Source organism: Myotis myotis, unplaced genomic scaffold (genome assembly GCF_014108235.1).
Source record: "Myotis myotis isolate mMyoMyo1 unplaced genomic scaffold, mMyoMyo1.p scaffold_m19_p_3, whole genome shotgun sequence".
Taxonomy (NCBI): Eukaryota; Metazoa; Chordata; class Mammalia; order Chiroptera; family Vespertilionidae; genus Myotis; species Myotis myotis.
Window position 1 is genome coordinate 90,950,570 of NW_023416335.1, and position 23,074 is coordinate 90,973,643.

A 23,074-nucleotide genomic window follows, 5' to 3' on the forward strand; every position below is an offset into this window, starting at 1 on the left:
TAGGGGAAGAGAAGGTCGAGGTTGGAACCCAGTTTTCTAGCTCCTCATCATGGAAGCAACACAAGCCATTAATGCTCATATACCACTGGCCAGGAGTAGCCACGTGGTCTCACCTAATTGCTAGTTGGCTAGAAATGATATGGGAAACCTAGGATGTACAGAGAGCACCACTGCAGTCACCATCACTGGATGATTTATTTGGGTCTAATTCAATGACTCCCATAGTTGGCACATGATCTTGATTTCATTTCACTGAAAAAAAATAAAGTTATCATAATCATCATTTCTTTCTTTCTCATCCCTAGTTTTCTTTTATATCTCAACACAGACTCCTGAAGAAGTGGTTTTCATCCTTTCTAAGGTTTGCTCTGTCGCTGTACTCTTCATTCTCACACACTTTGCAACCTCTAAGTCAAAACCCAAGTTTAAAGTTATCTATTCTTACTCCAACATCTTTTAATACTCAGAGGAGATAGAAAGATAGATAGATAGATAGATAGATAGATAGATAGATAGATAGATAGATAGAGATAGAGATAGAGATAGAGATAGAGATATATAAAACTCAGGGCTACAAGAACTAGAATTATCTTGACTTCTTATAATCATTTAATTTCTTTCAGCATCCCCATTCTGTTAGGTTCATAGAAAACCTAAACTTTTCTATATTCTATTTCAAAAAATTAGACTGAAGTCATTTCTAAGATTTGGGCCAGTATAGTGGGTTTATTTTTTGGAGAAACTGTTGTCTTCTGAGATGTACCTTCCCCTATGTGTGTATTTGAAGGAGTAGGGGGTCAACATTGGCTAGGGGCAACAGGTAGCTCTCCCTCACCCCTCTTTCTGCTGTGTGTGATTCTGGTCAGTATTTACAGTCTGAGTCACAATCAGTGGCCACTACAAAGTTTCTCTCAGCTCTTCTAGCTGAAGTTCTCAACTCAACTCGACTCCTTGAGCATTTTGTCTGTGCCTCTATGAGAGTATTAAGACCCATAGTATGGTGAACAGTTTTTTCTGTTTGTCTTAGTTCCCTTACTAAACCAAGTTGCTTCTTTCAAGTGAAATCCATATCTGACTCATTTCCATGTTTACCTCCTAAAACAGTTGCCTCACAAATAGATGTTCTGTAAATCTTTACAGAAAAATGCTTAAAATGTCAGTGTATTTAAAAATCATACTGTAGTAGGCAGTTAGACAGGCATGAGCAGAATAGGAACCATAGGCCAGGTGCAGAGGGTCACCAGGGCGGAGAGCCCCCGTTGCAACAGGCAAAACTACACTTTTGCAGACCACTCTCTTAAGCATTAACTCCTTGAGGTGACATCTGGGCTTCAGCTATGTTTCAGCTCCAGGCCAGAAAAGCTGCAAAACCAGGCCAAGTGACACCATGGCTGACATCAAGACCAGATGCAGTGACTAATGATCCCTTGCCCTGGCGCTGCCAATCAGTGGAGACCACGACTCTGAGGAGACACACAGCAAAACTGATGAATATTCTTTTGAGATCCTCTTCAGATAAAAGTCCTCAGGATGGAAGACCCAACTCCACTCTTTCTATGGAGCATGCCTACACCTTTCCCCACCCACTTATTTCCCCAGGCCTCCTCTCCCTCTCCCTCTCCCTCTCCTTCTCCCTCTCCCTCTCCCTCTCCCTCTCCCTCTCTCTCTCCCTCTCTCTCTCCCTCTCCCTCTCCCTCTCCCTCTCCCTCTCCCTCTCCCTCTCCCTCTCCCTCTCCCTCTCCCTCTTCCCTCTCCCTCTTCTCCAGAGCACACCCAAACCTCTCCTCCCCCTTTTGCCCATTTCTTCCATGGCTCATTTCTTCTACCTCTGTGACTTTTTAAATAAACTTTCTCTTATAATTTGAGTCTTGCCTCTGAATTCTTTTCTTAGTCAGAACTCAAGAACTGAGACTGCTGAACTGAGGTTGACACCTACCTGGTGCCGTTTTCCACTCCTAACAAAATGACTCTGATAACAGAGAGTTGCTTTAATGTTATTCTAGGGGGACGATGGGGGGTTGTGGAGGGGATAGTTAAAACAAGCTTGTGAGTTTTAATAACTAATAAAGTTGGGTAATGGACACATAGGTGTTTGTTATACTGTTCTAACTACTTCTGTGTCTGTGTTAAAAATTGTTAATGGAAATGGTAAAAAAAAAATCAAAAGTCTCATTTTAAAAAACTTGAATAAAACAGGACATTTTTTTAGAGATAGACTTTCTATTTCAAATAGCTAATTAAAATGGTTCATTCCAATGGGCTAATTTTAGGATACTGAAAGAATAGAGTCCAAGAATATTATTTGGTTCCCAGCCCATAGCTCTTTAAAAACTTGGAATTACCAGTATATACATTTTCATCCACAGAAAGTTTCTCAGGGTTATTAGTAAATGAGCAAGGATATAGTGGTGTTTCTGGGGTCAGTACAATTGCTATCCCCACGTGAAATGCTCTAGTTCCACCATGCCATTTCTAGATAAACGTGATAACTTCTGTAAATCTGCATGGGATATTAATGAGTAATACCTTTTATTGTTCAACCTCCCTTTGTCTTTTAACACCTTCTATGCATACAAAATTATTGTTTATTTTATTCTTGAAATTATTTTTAATAAAGTTTTTATTTTAGAATAATTTTAGTTATACAGAATAGTTGTGAAGATAGCACAGAAAGTTCCCATATACCCTGTACCAAGTTTCCCTTATAATTAACATCTTACATTAGGATGGAACTTTTGTCACAATTAATAAACCATTACATCATACATCACTATTAACTGAAGTCCATATATTATTCATATTTCCTTAGTTTTAACCAATGCCTATTTTCTGTTCCAGATCCCACTACAGTTATCGTCTATGAAATAATTTTTAAAAATATTTATTGTATCCCTACTCCATGATATCAACTCAATGTTTTCCTAGACTATTTATTTTGCCTGAGAAATATATGGTCCTTCGCTCCCTTTTAAAATGTTTTATTGGCCCAGCCAGTGTGGCTCAGAGGTTGAGCGTCACCCTATTAACCAAGAGGCCAAGGTTCAATTCCTGGTCAGAACACATTCCTGGGTTTCGGGCTTGATCCCTAGTGGTGGGTGTGTAGGAGGCAGCATATTGATGATTCTCTGCCATCATTAATGTTTCTTTCTTCTCTCTCCCTCTCCCTCTCCCTTTCTCTCTGAAATAAATAAAAACATATATATATTTTTAAAAGGAGAGTAATGAGCCGAAACCAGTTTGGCTCAGTGGGTAGAGGTCAGCCTGAGGACTGTAAGGTCCCAGGTTCGATTCCGGTCAAGGGCATGTGCCTGGGTTGCGGGCACATCCCCAGTGGGGGATGTGCAGGAGGCAGCTGATCGATGTTTCTCTCTCATCGATGTTTCTAACTCTCTATCTCTCTCCCTTCTTCTCTGTAAAAAATCAATAAAATATATTTTTTAAAAAAAGGATAGTAATGAATTGAAACATTAAATATGTGAAAATCTATACATTCATAATTCCCCTGAGAAATAATAATTGTAATGTCACTGGTCACCTTTGAAGAATATTAGGAAACTTAACTCATTATTCTGAAAACTAGTAAAGTGAAACTTGTAAACATTTATATAGTCTTTCCTATCTTTGTTGTACCTAAAAGTAATCAAATGCTTGATGAATATGTTTTTACTTATAAAATAATTCCAGCCAATAAATAAAAAAGAAATGCTAGAATTACAATATTAGTGTTTTAAAAATCTTAATGAAATAATGAGTCTAGTAGCAACAATTAGTGACTTAAAGTCATTAGATAAACTTTATGAAGAATGAATCAGGCTGACAATGCTCCATCCCACTGATCAATCTCAATGTACCAAAAGGAGAAACAACCACAGAATATTTGTCTCTTAAAGATGCAGCAGAAAGAACACAGCATCATCTGTAAAGTATTCTTAACAAAACATCTAACCTGAATCTAATAAGTCTCTGGATCTAGCTACTAATTTATAGGAAATACACAAGATACAGGAAAGGTTTAAAAACACGAGGATGCAAGTAGCTAAATATAGAATATAGGAAGCCCTATAGAACAAATAACACAGTTTCTTTAACAAATATATTGGAATAGAGAACCTGTAGATGCAATATAAGAGACATGTCAACCAAAATGCATACAACAAGAGCTCTGGGGAGTAGAAATACGTTGACAAAGAGTTTCCAAGGTAATTATGATTAAGGAAAGCCTGTGTCATCTGCAAGCAAATGCTGTAGGAGCTCACTGCTGCAGCCGTGGAAGTGGGAGGCCTCAAAGGGGAAAGCACACAAAGGGAAAGCATGAGTAGATGTCCTAATGAAGTCTTCCCCCTCCACTCAACCTCAAGGCCTACCTGGCTTGGGAGATGGATATGCACATCTGGGGCATATATGGAATATAGAGCTGAATGCATGTTACTTCCATCTAGGGATTGCCTCTCACACTAATGATAACCCAAGGTTGAGCTCCCACTATTGCAGATGTTACCCTCTGTCTTTATTCACTTCACAAGTTATTGTCTGCCCATATAAGTCAGTAATGCAAGAAGCATTTCCTTACACATTACCTCATTTAGTATCCATATTACCCTAATTTATGTATTATCTCTACCCATAAAAATAGACTCCTAGATGTTAAAGACGTGCGCAACATCACATACATAATATGGGATAGAGCCTTAATCAAACTTCCAACTACAATTCTGAAGTTGTTTCCCTTGACATTTTCATAAGTGAGGAGAAATTTGCTTCCATTGGCTTGACAAATCTTCCCTAATGAATGATGGCAAATACCACACCCTCTCCCCTACCCTGAAATTATCTCCTTGAACAGGGCAGTCTTATAAAATGGCATCAAAAGTAGATCTCCTGGGAAAACGTTTTTCTCTTTCTCAGATCATTTTTATTTTGGAGTTGAAGGCAAAAGAAAACTTTTTCTCCCCTAATCATCTTGAGACATTCAGATTAAAATGACACCCTTGTCAAAATATTCTTAATACTGTGCTCAGAGCTGCACAGATGCAGACAGATGATGGAAGGGGGGTGTCCATGAACTGATTAGAGATTGCTCAAAAGGGATCATGTTCAACTGAATGATCTTTATTCTCTCCATTGTTTTTCATTCTGATGGAGCAGAACCTGTCTGGTAGGTGGAGACTATGTTGCATCTTTTTTTTTTTTTTAATGTGGTTTCCAATTTACCCCAATATATCTTGTCATTTACAGGCACAAGCCTTCTCTGAGGTGATTACATGGGAGTGGGGTCGCTCAGAGGAGCGGACCCTTAACATGGAATATAAGCTTGCCAAGATAAGAACTGAAACTTCAAAATAGGAACTTGGGCAAAAATTACTTGTTCCTCATACTACTAATGATTAAAGAGGATACTGAGAAAGGACTTTACTAAAGATGCACTTGCCAGGCTGATGTGGCTCAGTGGTTGAGCATCGACCCATGAAATGTGAGGCCACTAGTTTGATTCCCAATCAGGGCACATGGCCGAGTTTCAGGCTTGATCCCCAGTAGGGGGCATGTAGGAGGTAGCCAATTGATGTGTCTCCTTCATCATTGGTTGATGTATCTATCTCTCTTCTTTTCCCTTCATCTCCCTGAAATCAATAAAAACATATATTTTTTTTAAAAAAAGAGATGCACTGAACTGTGTTTCAGAGAAGATGTCCTGTGTCCAGAGCTTCCAACTGCATTTTTATGAAATTGAAATTACAAGCCCATCTTTATTGGAGAGCAGAACATTGGAGTGAATGAATTCCATAGAAATCCACTTCCTTTTCATATTCAGTTACTAAATGCATTAGATAGGCAGCTGAAGTCTGTTATTTAATCTATAATATTTCCCATATAACACATTCTTCATAGGGAAAACGTCACAGCAAAAAGCAAAAGTGGTACTCTAAATTCAGCCAGGATTCAGGCCCCTCATTTCTATTGTTCAGTTTTTGTTTCTATCACATTGCCACTCAAAGTTCCAAAATAGATTATAAAGAGAATATTTTGTTTCCATAATATGACCACATCAGTTGATGTATTTATAAATGAGACAAATTTTGAAATGATATGAAAAATCAAAGACTAATTTATTAATGTATTAACTTATTCATAACCATGGTGACAACACATGCACAATACCATTCTTGCTGTTGAATTCAAAATAATGGCACAAAGCTCAAGAGACCTCTTACTTTCAGTCATTTATGCCTTATTGATTATTGCTTCCTTGGTCTTCACCATGAAAACTATGAACATATGAGTCTGAATACAGAAGGAATTATGTGGTCTCAAAAGAGAGCCCTGATCTTAACTATTATAAATTGTGCTGCTATGTACATGGGGTGCATACATTCTTTTTGACTGGTGTTTCAGAATTTTTAGGATATATTCCTAGAAGTGGGATCACTGGGTCAAATGGCAGTTCCATATTTAATTTATTGATGGAACTCCATACTGTTTTCCATAGTGGCTGCACCAGTCTGTCTTCTCACCCGCAGTGTACTAAGGTTCCCTTCTCTCCACATCCTTGTCAGTACTTGTCATTTGTTAATTTGTTGATGGTAGCCATTTCTGACAGGTGTGAGGTGATACCTCATTGTCGTTTTAATTTGCATCTCTCTGATGATCAGTGATTTTGAGCATTTTTTCATATGTCTCTTTGTCATCTGTATGTCCACTTTGAAGAAGTGTCTATTTAGGTCATTTGCCCATTTTTTATTGAATTATTTGTCTTCCTTTTGTTAAGTTGAATGAGTTCCTTATATATTTTAGATATTAACCTTTTATCAGATGTATCATTGCCAAATATGATACAAGTGTCCATCAGAAGATGAGTGCATAAAAAAGCTGTGGTAAATTTATACCATGGAATTCTATGCAGCAGTAAAACTGAAGAATCTCTTACTCTTTGAGACAGCATGGAGGGACCTGGAGAGTATCATGCTAAGTAAAATAAGTAAGTCAGAAAAAGACAATTATCACATGATGTCACTCATATGTGGAATCTAATTAACAAAATGAACCAATGAATGGAGTGGGTCCAGAGACATATAAGAATGGAACAGTGTGTGGAATCTAGGAAGAAGGTGGGAGAGGGTGGGTGGGTGAGAGGTAATCAAGCAAAGACCTTGTATGCCTATATGCATAACCCATGGACACAGATAGTGGGGTGGTGAGGGCCTGGAGTCGGGGGTAGGGTGAGCTAGAAGGGGCTGATGGGGGAAAAGGGGACACATATAATAATTTCAACAATAAAGATTAAAAAGAGAGAGAGAGCCCTTTAATACTGCCCCTGCAGGCCTGGTTCCCTCCAACTGTCCTCCCCTGTAGGCCTGGTTTCCCCCAACTGCCCTCCTCTGCCGGCCCAGTCACTCCTAACTGCCCACCCCTATAGACCTGATCTCCCACAACTGCCCCCCCTGTGGCCATCTTGTGTCCACAGGGGGAGGGCAGTCTTTGACCACATAGGGGCGGCCATCTTGAGTGTTGGAGTGATGGTCAATTTGCATATTACCTCTTTATTATATAGGACTAGAGGCCCTGTGCACAAAAATTTGTGCACTCAGGGGTGTCCCTCAGCCCGGCCTGTGCCCTCTCGCAGTCTGGGACCCCTCAGGGGATGTCCACCTTCTGGCTTAGGCCTGCTCCCCAGGGGATCAGACCTAAGCTGGCAGTCAGACATCCCTCTGGCAGGCCGGAAGCCCTCTGGTGATGTCCACTTGCCAGTGGGGAGCAGGCCTAAGCTGCAGTTGGACTCCTAAGCGCTGCTGGCAGCTGGCAGCCCAGCTTGTGGCTGAGCAGAGCTCTCTCTGTGGGAGTGCACTGACCACCAGGGGATAGCTCCTGCATTGAGAGTCTGCACCCTGGTAATCAGTGTGTGTCATAGTGACCAGTCATTCCCAGTCATTCTGCTGTTAGGGTCAATTTGCATATTACCCTTTTTTATATGCCTGGTGCATGGGTGGGGGCTGGCTGGTTTGCCCTGAAGGGTGTCCCGGATCAGGGTGGGGGTCCCACTGGGGTGCCTGGCCATCCTGGGTGAGGGGCTGAGGGCCGTTTTCAGACTGGCCACACCCCCTTCAGGGTAGGGGTCCCCACTGGAATGCCTGGAGAGCCTGGGTGAGGGGCTGATGGCTGTTTGCATGCTGGCCACAGCCCCTTCAGGGTAGGGGTCCCCACTGGGATGCCTGGCCAGCCTGGGTGAGGGGCTGAGGGCCATTTTCAGGCTGGCCACACCCCCTTCAAGGTGGGGGGTCCTGCTGGGGTGCCTGGCCAGTCTGGGTGAGGGGCTGATGGCTGTTTGCAGGCTGACCAAGCCCCCCAGCAGGAACCCTCACCCCATGAGGGTATGGCTATCCTGGGTGAGGGGCTGATGGCTGTTTGCAGGCTGGCCACGGCCCCCAGCCACCCAAGCTCCCAGTGGAGGCTGGCTGGAAGCAGGTATCTGGGGTTTATTTATCTTCTATAATTGAAACTTCGTTGCCTTTAGTGAAGGCCACAGCCGGCCAGGGCGGGCAGGAAGCTTGGCTTCCTCCATCGCCAGAGCAACCAAGCCTCCTGCTTGCTCCAGCTCCGTGGTTGCCGGCCACCATCTTGGTTGGGTTAATTTGCATATAGCTGCTCTGATTGGCTGGTGGGCGTGACTTGGGGTGTAGCAGAGGTGCGGTCAATTTGCATGTTTCTCTTTTATTAGATTTGATTATAGTCAACAGAAACCCCTCTGACCACACTTCCTCTTTGACATCAAATATCCAGCATTGCCTCTGAAAGTGGAAGAGGGTTGAAACTGAAAAGGGTAATGTAAAGAACTTCAACTTTGGTAATGTTTTATTTAACAAAAACTTAAAGCAAATATAAAATGGTACATTGCCGAAACCGGTTTGGCTCAGTGGATAGAGTGTCGGCCTGCGGACTGAAAGGTCCCAGGTTCGATTCCGGTCAAGGGCATGTACCTGGGTTGCAGGCATATCCCCAGTAGGAGATGTGCAGGAGGCAGCTGATCGATGATTCTCTCTCATCGATGTTTCTAACTCTCTATCTCTCTCCCTTTCTCTCTGTAAAAAATCAATAAAATATATTTTAAAAAAATAAAATAAAATAAAATAAAATGGCACATTTTAAATTCATAGTATAGGTTACTTTTATATTATCTTTTCTATAATAATTTTTTTAAACTAGGGCATGCAATTTGAAACCTTACAATTACTTCATTTGCTAATTAACATGCACAGCAAAGGTTATCAAGTACCTATGACGTACCTGGATTTGTTCTAAGAAATGTAATGTGAAGAAAATGTACAGTGGCTTACTATCGTGGGACCTTCCTGGTTTATGTTACCCAGCAATAAGAGTTGATTTTTAATTGATATTGAATAACAGTTAGATCCATTTATGGAATGTTTAAAAATGGCCTATCTATTTACATCTTGATAAAGAACAATTACCTTTCCTACTTATCTCCTTTCCCTCTTTCCCATCTTCCTTTCCAAGATCACTGCAATGGTAATTCATTTGTTCTTAAATAGTAAGTCTTCATAATTGTTTGAATGGACACATTCCATGAAATAAGAGTGCTAAGTATTTTGTCAAATAAAAAACTTGGGAGAGCTTCAGGTTTCTTTAGATAAATACTCAGAGGTGGAATCACTGTCATAAGGCAGTTCCATTTTTAATTATTTTTATTATTGACAGGATTACAGATGTCTCCCATTTTTTTCTTTTTTGGCAGCCCCACCCCCCACCCAACACTGCCCCACTGCTGGCCTTCCCCATTTTTAATTTTTTGAGGTAACTCCATACTTGTGTCTACAATGGTTGCACCATTTGATTGCCACCAGAGTTAGCTAACATCTCCATCATGTCACATAATTATCATTTCACTTTTTTGAAGCTTCCCACTTTAATCTTTACACTGATGCATGAAGTCATGAAGTTGGAAGAGACCATACCACAGTACAGCGTTTTCTATGTATGCCTTGTGCTCTGCCCAAAATGTCCAAGCCTCAGAGATAGATGTGGTCTGGGTGACACATAGCCTACAATGAAGTTCCAGCTGCTTTCTCCAATGTCTGCCTTTAGTATGACTGATAATTGTTTTAATGATTGCCACCCCCTCGAGACACCTTGCCAAAGTGCTCTGTTGACCACTGTAGTTTGTATATCTTTGTCCATATCCATAGTTCCCATAGTTATGCTGAGTACAATTGCAACTGCCATAGCCACTATAGTTTTGATCACCACCATAGGCATTATTGGTATCTCTATATACTTGATCATAATAACTATTTAATCCTTGGTTCTACTTTTGGCCCTGACCTTGGCCACAACCTCTAGTGCCACCTCATCCACCATCTGCAGCACCTCTTCCTCCTTTATGTTCTGCCTTTATGCCTTTTGGCTTATGTAACTTTAAAATATATATTTTTATTGATTTTGAGAGAGAGGGAAAGGGAGAGGTAGAGAGGAACATTGATGTAAGAGTGATACATCCATCAGCTGCCTCCTGCACACCCCCTACCCGGGATGAAGGATTGAGCCCACAACCCAAGCATGTGCCCTAACTTGGAATTGAACCAGCAACTTTTTGGTGCACAAGACTATGCCCAACCAACTGAGCCACACTGATATCTACCTTCTAATACAATTTTAATGGTTCTTCATCTGTGTATGTGGTAAAACAAAAACTTCTTCTTTCATTTTTTATTATCCACAAGAAGTTAAATATTTTCAATTTCTCCAAAGTCTCCAAATATTTTTTAATTTATTTTTCAAGAGTATCTGGACTCAATTCACCCACAAAATCCTTTTTGGGGAAATTTATTCCCTTTTAAAGCTTTGGCCCTTTTAGGGTCTACCAACTTATCATCCAGTTTGTGTTCCTTCAGTTCCAAAACCTTATGAACATTAGCAGTATCTTTGAAAAGCACAAATCCAAATCCTCTGAATCTTCTGGTGACCAGGTGTGTTTCATTTATGCAATCTGTAACTTCTCCAAATTGAGACAAATATTGTCAGACCTTTCGTGCTTGTATCCCAGCTCAGACCTCCAATAAACATTTTACTGTCATCCTGCTGATTCTTGCTGGCAGTGATCTTGGATCCCACCACGATTTCCTTTATGCTGCTGTACTCTTTCAAGTCCTCCATGGTGGTGGAGTTGTCCACAGAGTGCTGGTGTGCAGTCCCAGGCACCTAAGCACTGTATGGAGCTGCATCTTAAATGGTGAAAGAGTATCATTTTATTTTGTGGTGAAAGCATTTAATATCTAGTCTCTTAGCAACTTTGAAGTATATAATGCAGTAGTATTGATTATATTCACAATATTTTGTATTAGATCTCCAGAAGTTATCCATCTAACTACAAGGTTGTACCCTTTGTCCAACATCTCCCTATTTCCCCCACCCAACCTCCAGCCCTGGTAATCACCATTCTACACTCTGCTTCTGTGGGTTTGACCTTTTAAGATTCCACATGTAAGTAATATCATACAGGATTTGTCTCTCTCTCTGTCTGACTTATCACACTAAGCATAATGCTTTCCATGTCTTTCCATGTTGTAGCAAACAGCAGAATTTTTTTTTCTCATAGCTGAATAATATTTGTGTGTGTGTGTGTGTGTGTGTGTGTGTGTGTGTGTGTGTGTGTGATCTTTATCCATTAATCCATTGACAGATACCAATTGGGTTGTTTCTACACCTTGACTACTGCTGGATCATATAGTAGCTCTTTTTTTTTCCTTAGGAAACTCTATACTGTTTCCATAGTTGTTACACCAATTTCCATTCCCACCAACAATACACAAAGGTTCGCTTTTCTCCACAGTTCTCTTGTCTTCTTCATGAAAACCATTCTAACTGGTATGAGGTGATATTTCATCGTGGTTTTAGTTTGCATTTCCCTAATTATTAATAATGTTGAACAACTTTTCGTGTACTTGCTGGCCCATTTGGATGTCTTCTTTGGAAAAATGTTTAAGTTCCTTTGCCCATATTAAAATCAGATTGTTTTTTCATTATTCAGTTGTAAGAGTTCTTTATATATTTTGAACATTAACCCCTTTCAACATATGATTTGCAAACATTTTCCCCTATTTCGCTGGTTGCCTTTTCATTGTTTTGATTGGCTGTTGTTTTTACTGTGCAGAAGCTTTTGCTGCTTGTGCTCTTGTGTCATATTAAAAAAAATTCCATTAAGAAGCCTGTTCTTTTTAAGAGTCTGTTAATATACTCCAAAGTGCGGCTGCAGGAGTACATGAGTGGGATTCCTCCGTTGCTCATGGGAGTGGGGTTCTTGAGGCACTGCTGAAATTAGAATTTTCAGAAGCCTCCACAGAAGATTGTAGGGTGTGGAGTTACATTCCTCAGTTTCCACTGTCTCATTTCTCTTAAGCCAGTCCTGAAAGAGGAGCAAAGCCATAAGCAAGTCCAGTGTCCAGAGCCTTGATTCCATGTTGCAGCCAGGTGTCATTCAATATTCAGTCCAGGTTCAGTCTATTAATCCATTGTGGGTGTCACACATGGCTGTGTGCCATGTGAGCACAGTGGAGTGCAGCCCCCAGCAATAGGAGTCCCAGGAGGGCATGGTGTGTGTGTGTGTGTGTGTGTGTGTGTGTGTGTGTATGTGTGTGTGTGTGTGTGTGTGAGAGAGAGAGAGAGAGAGAGAGAGAGAGAAAGTTCATTTCTTTGTTGAGAAGTTTAAATATTCAGGTTTTGGGCACTTGCAGTGGCCATGCCCATCCTGGCCACTAATTTTTTCCAGGTATGACTGGCAGGCAGAGAGATACCTTTCCACCTCACCTTCTCAGACATTTCTGGGCATGCATCTAAACTGCCTTTGTCCAGTCCTCTCCCCCATCAATGAGCAGAGAACAGACTTGGACAGTGTTAAGAGCAGCTTTTTTGGCAAAGCTGTATAAATGGCATGCCTATATCTAGTCTTTCCTCCTTTGCTGTTATATAATAACCAGGTTACTACAATGGCATCAAAAGGATGTGGAGATAACTTGGTTAATAAAAATACCTTTCACCATAAGAAAATATCTGTTTCTGCGTTAGTTCAGGAACAAATACCAACATTTTTTCAGGGAAAAGTAGTTTTAATGATCATTCTTGAGCTAATGATGACGAGCTTTGGAGCGGGTCCCTGGCATTACTCCTACTCAGTTGTAGCTCTTCTATGGAAAACTATAACCTGACATAAAAGCAACTGGAAACCCACTTGTTTCTATTTCTCTTCACGTTTTTAATTTTTGTGTTGAGATACCAAAGGAAATTGTTCTTTAAATTATTTATTTGATCTATAACTTTTTCCTGAACTATGCACGGTTTAGAATTGCAGTACAAAATATTCATGGTCCCCACCCTGTGGATTTTCTAATGCAAAGAAGAATGCTGAATTAATCAAATGAGTAGAAAGGAATTCAATTTAGATAGAAGAGGAATGGGAGAAGTCCTCTTTGAGGAAATGATAGATGCATAGAGTTAGTCAGACAGGTTGTGCTTGGGGGAGGATGAACTGCTCTGGGCTAGGAAGCAGTAAGGATGGAAAGACTTTGAGCTCTTAAAAGAAGGCTCTAAGCAAGAGAAAGAGTGGCAAGAAGTCATGCTGGACAGATAGGCAGTTACCAGCTACTGCTGAATTTTTCAGGCATTGTTAAGGATTTTAGGTTTCATTCTAAGAGCAATGAAAAATCATTAAAGGCTTTTGAACAGGGGAGTCATAAGATACAACTTATGTTTTATAATCACTGTGGCTACCATGTGTGAAATGTATTGGTGAATGCAGAGAATAAAGATAAGGATACCTACTTAGGCTTTTACACTAGACAAGGTATGTGATGATGACTTGGGCAAAGATGTCATTGAAGACAGAAAGAATAAGAAGAAATTAAAGTGTATTTGGAGGGAAAAGTAACAAATCTACTTGATGGGATTGTATGCAGTGATGATGATGTGAAAGAATTAAGATACCTCTAAAGTTTCCCTTCACCTTTTTCATCCATTTTCCCATTGCCTTCCCCTCTGGAAACCATGAGTTCATTCTCTGTATCTGTGAGTCTGTTTCTGTTTTGTTTTGTTTTGTTTTTTAGATTCCACATATAAGTAAAATCATCAGTGACCACTTTCATAAGTAAATACCAAAAAGCATATATGTTTTTTAAACTATACTTCTGGGTTCTCTTGTTCATACAGGAAAAAAGTGAAGTGTCAACCAAATCTAAAAATATTTACTTTTTGTTTTTTGCACAGAGAGTGGCTTCTATGATATATAATCAAATCAAGAGATTCCACATTGTCCTACAGCATATGACACAAACACAATAACCTTAATAAAGTAAATAAAAAATACTCCGAGTTCTTACTGAAGTGGTATCTGAAAACTTAGAGAGCATAGACTGATAGCTAAGATATCTCATGAGCTAGAAATCTTCAAACAACACATTGTTTAGTCTGCTGAAATTACTGCTCTTAGAAGATCCTCTAAATGAAAATAAATTGCAATCATTACTTGGGTTTTGAAACATGTTCAACCTAACTTCTTTACTGTCCAAAAACACATGGCTTAGACCTAAGTCTAATAAACACTCAGAACTTAATGCCACTGATAAGGGCTTATCTCTTCAGGCTTATCTACAGAGCCTATTAAATGATAATTCTAATTAGAACCGCAATTGTGTTTTTGCTCAGAGTATTTTTAGATAGCCTTAACATTTGATCTGTTTAGTCTAGTTTTACAGGTGGTGATAGGTTAAAAGTAGGCTTTAAAACAAGATATGCCTATTACATTTCTAATAATAGGTGACTGTGGTCCCAGAGCCACTTTTTATTTAGTGATGGATGGAACAACCCTTTGATGATGGTAATTGTGCCCACACACCCTATCTCTACAATGGGAAAAATAGGCCACTCTTTGTAGTCAGTGCTTTATTTCTACTGTATAAACTTTAGCCCATTTAATACAGGATCTTGAGTTTCATTCTTTTTCTTTTTTTTTAAGTAACCTACCTTTTCAATTTTGCCAAAATATTCTGGTTACATGCTCCCAGGGACACTTGTCCTGATTATACCTCCCATAGCCTTGCTACCCTTTAATGAAAAAGCCACATGCTTTGAGTGTGTCTTCTCAAACTTGAGTGTGCATAGGACTCAACCAGGGAGCTAATGAAAAATGTCAACTCCCAGGTTTCGCCCAGAGGGGTTCCACCTCTGTGTATCTTTCAGGGTTCTGGGAACCTATATTTGAAACAAAAAATTTCAGGTGGCTTTTGGATAGACTTTTGAGAAACATTGCTTTATAAGACTCATTTCTCATTTCCAAATTCACAGTTTAAATTTTTCTATCATGCTTACTGCTGTTTTCCATGAGTGACAACATCTTACAATTTAAAAACATTAGACAAATAGACAGATATAAGGTATTATTTTTAATATTTTTCTAGGATAAATGTGGCTCCACTTTAGATCGACCTGATTCTTTGTTATGTGGTGGAGCCACAACATTAGTAACAAAGAAACAGAATTTCCGGAGGATGAGGCCCAGAAATCAGGATTTTAAAAAGATTCCCAAGTGATTCTAATGTGCAGCCAAGGTTGAGAACCAGTTTCATAAGGTAGGAGAAAGCAAGGTTAGCTTAGCCCTTTTGCAAAGGCTGGGAGAGACTTCAGGTGAGATCACTTTAAGCTTGAGGTAAACTGCAGGTCCATGTCCCCACTCCAGAGGATTGCTCAGTACCCCCATGTCTCCTGAGGCCCTGGTGATTCTGATGCAAATAGGCCATTAGCCACACCTGACAAACAAGCACACAGGACTCTCTGCCTCTCCATTTGCCTTTTTAAGGTCCCAAACTCTTTTATCTAAGACTACATATGATACCCAGACTTCAGCTTGACCATGACATGCATTTATGCCTTTTAAGTGGACAATTCCATTTTAAAAATCAGATCTCTAAAGATAAGTCAGGTTTTACTCTTTTTTTTTTTTTTTTTTTTTTTGATAAGGACAAAACTAGGACAGCCTTAGAGATATCCAAGGTATACAGAATATTTCTGGAAAGGGTGACCTTAAGTGACACTGGTTTGCAAAGCCAAAAGCTTTGGCAGCTTAAAATATTAATTAAAGTCAGGGTAATAGTATGTTTTAGTTTAGTACTTGAGTAATTTCCAATGTGATTGAGTTCTGTAGTATTGCCCTTATCAGTGGTACCTCTTACACTCCTAAACCATTCTAAAAGAGTGACTCAGCCATACACTAATATTTATTTACAAGCTTTTATTGAACATCTGCTATGTACTAGGCAACAAAGAGAGAGTAATAAGAAATAATCTTGGCTCTCAAAAAAGAAATATGTGAGTTGGGGAAACATCCCACCTGAGTGTGACATGTGACACAATAGAAGGAAACTTGACTTATCAACTGCTGCACAGGACAGAGTGGTAATCAAAGAGGGCTTCCAAGAGGAATTTCTATTTGATGAACAAATAAAAATTAGCCAAGGGGATTATTAGCCAGGGGAGATAGTGGTTGACATTATAGGCAAACACTTTGTGTGCAAAAAATAGAATCTAAAAAGAATATGGCTTAATTTGAAATGCAAACAATTTTTTTCATGCTGGAGAAGAAAGGAGGAGCCACATCAAGATGACATGCAGAGTCTTGTATTTCTCTAATAGCCTATGACAGCCTTTGAAAGACTTCAAGTAGGGGTAGACATGGTAGAATTTGGGTTTATTCATTTATTCATTTTCTTCAACAAATATTTGTTACAAATCAACCTATGTTCTAGTCATGTGAGAATATAATGCTGAAGAAGACAGAAATGTTGCCTGCTGTCAGGAATCTTATATTCTGATGGAAAAGCTATACAACCAACAAGTAAACAAAAAGAAAAGAAAAAAATAATCACAAGTGTGGTAAGTGCTAAAAAGAAAATAAATATGGATATGTGAGAATAATGGGGGAGTTGTTCCTTTAGTTAAAATAATTGGGAAAACTTCTCTTAGGACTTAATATTTAAATTGAAGTATGACAAGGAGTCATTTAAACTTTGGGTTTATTTACTGACTTTAACTAATATTTATTCCATTCCAACTGTGGAGTGATTTGGAAGATGGACTGAGTGAAGCACATTCTAGGCAGAGATAAGAAGAAAGGAAATTGAGGTAAGAAAGAGCTTGGCCTAAGAACTAATAGAAGACCGACTGTCAAGCATGTGGTGGACAGACATGGGGACAGAAAGAGATGAAATGAGAAAGGCAGGCAGTGCATAACCATGGGAGTTTTAAATTGGGAGTGGCATGTCTTAATTTATTTACGTAAATACATTCCAACACCTGTGTGGGAAGGAACAGATTGGAAGGAGTGAGGATGAGCAGGCAGACTCTTCAGGAAGATATTTCAGTGGTGCATGTTGGAGGTGAACATGACTAAGACAAGACAATGGCCATAGAAATGGTGAGAAGTTGCAAAGTTTGCTTGGACATAATAGGAAGGAGAGTGCCTTGCAAAAACCATACTGATGTTTATGACCCAGCTGGTAAACTATTGCCTGAGCCAAAACTAGAAACCAGGTCTTCCCAGTCCTTGCCATTAGTTTTTCCATTACATAATACAAATGTTGAAGAGTAAAATGATCTATAAAGTTTGGGTAAATGCTTTTTTTGTTGTTCTCAGTCAAGTAGCTTTGATTTGAAATGCTGTCAAGAATTATAACACATTGACAACATGGATATTATAAGTAAAATGAAGAAAGAAAAAGTGATTATGTACAGTTTTGTATTTTCCTTCTTATCATTGATTTATCCAGATTTTTTTATTTCAAAGATATTTGCACTGAAGCTTTGTTATATAATAATTTACAATAAGTTATTAGTAAGGTCAAATATTTCTTTTTTAATGCCCAACATGATGTCAGCCAATTGCTGAATGGAGGACAAAAGGTTGGGTTGGTGCCCTTGCCATTCCCTGCACTAGTCTTCATAGAATGAGAAGCAAAGTAGCAAAAGAAACAAGGCAGTGTCCTGCACTAATTCAAAGCACTCCATGGGGTTTGAAGGACAGTGTTCTTTCATCCTGTGGACCAGGACACCCAGACCTGAGCACATGGAGGAAAGATTCAACCCCCTCTGGGTGTTCCTACTTCCTCCATATACACCTGTCATCAGGCTCATCTTTTTCTGTACCCTTTACACTTCTAAGGCAGTTCTACTCGCTTTCTTGTTTTCACTCTCATACACACTTTCAATACATAAAAGGGAGGGGGGGAGACAAGATAAAATATTTCATGAGAAAAATGGCAGAAGACATTGCTGTTACAGTCACCACATTTCAGTGCCATTCAATATGTATTGTTTCTTCAAATTAGTTGTTTCATCTGATTGAGCTATGCTGCTCTCTTGAAAGCTCCTCTATCAATGTCAAAATCAAAGATAGAGGGTGGAGGAAAGACTTTGGGAAGATGGTATTTTAAATGTGGGTTGATCTAAAGAACAGATCACTCTTCTTCCATCTATCTTCGTAAGCCTTTGTTCTTAGTATGTTACAAACTCTACCAAACCAAGGCACTACAAGTCAGTACAATTTTAGAACCTGGCTCTTCCACTACATTTGTCATCTTCCATGATGTCCACAAACAATTTACATAAAATTCACTTTTTGAAAGCTTGTATTTATTGTTTATGTTGTAACAAATGCAACAAGTACTCTCAAATGTGTTTGATTACACAGGCTACAACACTAGAGACGTTATACTCATCACTTTATGCTGTTGGCTTATTGACTGATGGGGAAACTGCCTGCTTGCTCTTCCTAATTCAGAAGACTACAGAGATTACAAGGAGAGATGTTAGAAAACCATTGCCTTTTACAATTGTTTGCATGGTGTATTAGTTATTAGTTGCCTCACAACAGGTTATCCCCAAATTTAGTAGCTTAAAGTAACAACAGTTGTTTTTTCACAGTTTCTATAGGTCAAGAATCCCTGCACAGTTTAACTGGTTCCCTGGTTCTTTCCCAGGCTGCAATCAAGGTGTTGGCCAGGGCTACAATCATCTAAAGCATCCAAGTTCACTCACCTAACTGTTTGGAAGATCCATTTCCTCAAAGACTATTGACTGGAATCCTCTCTCAATTCCTTGCCATGTGAGTCTCTCCAATGGACACTTCACAACATGGCAGCTGGCTTCCCAAGAGCAAGCAAGTAAGAAGAGCAAGAGAAAATGAAAGAAGTCACAGGCCTTTTATTACCTTTACTAGAGGCTCGGTGCACAAAATTTGTGCACTGGGGGGGTTGTCCCTCAGCCCAGCCTGCACCCTCTCCAATTTGGGACCCCTTGGGGGATGTACAACTTAAACCGGCAGTAGGACATCCCTCTCACAATCCATGACTGCTGGCTCCCAACCTCTCGCCTGCCTGCCTGCCTGATCACCCCCTAACCACACCTCTGCCAGCCTGATTGATGCCTAACTGCTTCCCTGCCAGCCCGATCACCCCAAACTGTCCTCCCCTGATGGCCCGGTCACCTCCAACTGCCTTCCCCTGCTGGCCTGATCCCACACTGCCTTCCCCTGCTGGCCATTTTGTGGCTGTGGGTGCCGCCATCTTTGAGGGCATGGCAATCAATTAGCATATTCCCTTCTCATTGGCTGTGGGTGCCACCATCTTTGAGGGCATAGCAGTTAATTAGCATATTCCCTCTTTATTGGTTGTGGGCACCGCCATCTTTGCAGCCTGTTGCTCAGTCATTTGATCATCTCTCACTAACCCCCCTGCTGGCCTGGTCACCCCATGCAGCCTGTTCAGTCGTCTGTTCGGTTGCAATGGTCGCTTAGGCTTTTATATATATAGACTAGAGACCCAGTGCACTAATTTGTACACAGGTGGGGTCCACCTGGCCTGGGCCAAATCAGGACAGATTGGGGCCAGGCCTGTCAGGAGGAGCAGATGGTGGGAGGTTGGCCGGCTGGCCTGCCCTGATTGGGGCCCGATCAGGGCCAAGCAGTTGGAGGGAGTGGCTGCGGGCAATTGGCCAGTGGGCCCCATCCTTGATTGGGGTAAGGGGTCTGATTGGGGGTGAGACTGGCCATAGGGAGGGGCTGTGGGTGGTGGGCCATCTGACCCTGCCCCTGAATGGAGTGGGGGGGGGGGGATGATCAGGGGTCAGCGGCCAGGGAAGGGGCTATGGGAGGTTGGCCAGCTGGCTTTGCCCCTGTTTAGAGTGCAGGGGGGAGGGGCTGATTGGGGATGGAGCTGGCTGGGGGAGCGGCCAAAGGCAGTTGGCCAGCTAGCCCTGTCCTCTCATCGGGTGGGAGAGGCTGATCAGGGGTGGGGCAGGTGGGAGGAGGGGCACAGGAGGTTGGCCAGCCGACCCCACCCCCTGATCGGGTGGTTCACTGCCTACAGTGAGTGTCATAGCGACCAGTCATTCTGGTTGTTATGGCGTTATAGTCACTGGCTTTTTATATATATAGATGTGAGAAGTGACACTTCTTGCCTTTGCTGTATTCTGTTCATTAGAAGCAACTCACTAGGTCCAGCTTATATACAAGAAGGAAATTACACAAAGACAGGGGTACCAGGAAAGAAGGATCTTTTTGGACTATCTTAGACATCAGCTAAACAAACCTGGTGGACCTGGTGGGTATTTCAAACATTGTGAAACCAAAACAAAATTGAGAAATGACTTGATGGTGAGAGTAAGAAAGTTATTGTCATTCCTAATTTCAAATTTTAAGCTTTTGTATTCAGCAAGCTAGCTTCTTTGTTTTCATTGGCTCAATTAGTAATACATTTCAGTACATACCAATAGATACCAATAGATTAATATTTATAAAATATCTCCTTACATGTTTATATATATTGTGCTTCCCTGGAAGATTTCGTTCAGTCAAGTAAGGGGATAGAATGTCTGTTGTTGTTTTTTAAGTGTATGAAATTGTCTGGACTATCTTATGTACCATGGAAATAAGAGAATTGTACTTTTAAATTATATTCAAGTTTTCTTTCAGCTCGAACATTCATTTTTCTCATCTGTAAAATGGTCAAACTAATTTTCCTCTGACTACCTCACAGGTGTGTTGGCAGAATTAAGCAACTGTAAACGTGTTGTTGTTTTTAAAATTATAAAGTGCTATTTTATAATACGTATTTTAAATTGTGTTTTCTCAAGTTACAAAATGCTATTCAACCTAAAGGCTTCCAATGCTGACCCATATACAAGTCAATCAAACTTCCAGGTCTTCTGATAAGTCTTGAAGGAGAAGGGAGAATAGTTAGGAAGAGCTTCCTGAAGGAAAATCTGACAGCATCAAATAGGCCACAGTGATTGGCCAATACTTCCTGGGATCCTGAAGTAAAGACCTGTTTCATAGGATTCTCTGTAAATGACCAGGACCCAAGGAGTGTAACTCCAAAACTTGAGTGACAGAAACTGACTCAGGATCGGAGAAAAGTGTGTTCCTTCCAGTTAATTTGTTTTAAAATAGTTTTATTATAAGCAATCTAATTCAAAACAAAATAGCAGTGATGAGAATTAACAACTTGTCTTGGTTTGAGATGATTTCTTAAAAACAAAATAAGTATTTCTCAAATTCTATATTTTTCCTGTATTAATAATTTGGGCTTATCATCACAGGGGCAGAGCTGCCTCAAACAGATTGTCAAACTGCAGCAGGAAGGCCGGGGAGGGTTGGGGGGCAGGAGGTAGTGGGGTAAGAGATCAACTAAAGGACTTGTATGCATGCATATAAGCATAACCAGTGGACATAAGACATTGGGGGATAGGGGAGGCTAGGGGACTGTCTAGGGCGGGGGGATAAAATGGACACATGTAATACCCTTTGTAATACTTTAAGCAATAAATTTAAAAAAAAATAATAATTTGGGCTTATCATCAGCCAGTTTTATAACTATTTATGCAAATTTTAATTATTTTGTTTTTTAACAGAATTTGTTAGTGAATAGATATATTTCTCTTTTTTCCTGGTTTTCTTCCTTCCAATACATTTTCTGCCAATGAAATAATTGTACTCTGTGTAGTTCATAATAGAGAAAATGTGGCAGCAATTTAAATGTTGTTTCCAAATCCTCAATATTACAAATAGTACTAGGCAAAAACATTTGGCTGAAAAAATTTTGAAATTAAAAATTATAAAAGTAGAAAAATTCTTAAGGGACATAAATAACAATGGGGATATTTCATTTGGTTCATGTTATCATTTCAACCAAATTATTGTCTTAAGTTACTTGTTTTCCTCCAAAACACATTTCAAATGTTGGCATCTTAAGGGAACCCCAGGATGCAGAGCTCTGGGAAAAGAATCAACATTTCACCAAGGACAGTAGCCCTGAGGGCAATAGCAGAACATCTCCTTTTAGTGACTGCCTGGATAGCAAGCCCAATAAGGAGGGCATGGAGGAGACCTTGACAAGATGATTAATAAATACATAAAAGATGTCCTCAAGAAGACCCAGCAATTATTTTATGGTGCTTTTGGGGAAATTGGATGTTTTGCAATATGCAGGCAAATTCAAAATGACTGAAATTTAAAATGTCACTGTTAATGGTCTTACTTTTAAGGTCTCTCCATTGATTCCAATATGCTGCTGTAAGAAGTCAGTATTATATTTTTGCTATCACTCTACCATTCATTTAACATAGTGATTGTCAAGATAGATACAAAGATGATTGAATGAACCTAAACGTACTCTAAAAATAAAGTATATATAACAAAAGATAATCAACTGGAGTATTGAAAAATACTTAAACATCTATTTTTATGTATTATCATATATTAAAATATAAATGAAATAATTATAAGGGTTAAGACCAGCTGATTCATTCAGTCCATACATCCAGTGGCTCCAGTTCACCAATGCAGATGAGGAATGAAGTCAGTATCTATCTGAGTTCTATGAATTGCAGTGTTTTGCAGGCGATATGTGCAAAGTTTGTTTAAGTTTCTACAAATCAAATATAGATAACATTCAATATAATTCTAACAATGAAAAAGCAAGTTATCAGTAAGAATATTGTAGAGTTTCTCTTTCTAATATAAACTTTT

At 39.9% G+C, this 23,074-nt stretch overlaps 1 pseudogene; it reads right to left on the reverse strand.

Annotated features, from left to right (window-relative positions):
• Window positions 1-10,651: 10,651 nt before the first annotated feature.
• LOC118650487 lies at window positions 10,652-11,163 on the reverse strand (annotated as a pseudogene).
• Window positions 11,164-23,074: the final 11,911 nt, after the last annotated feature.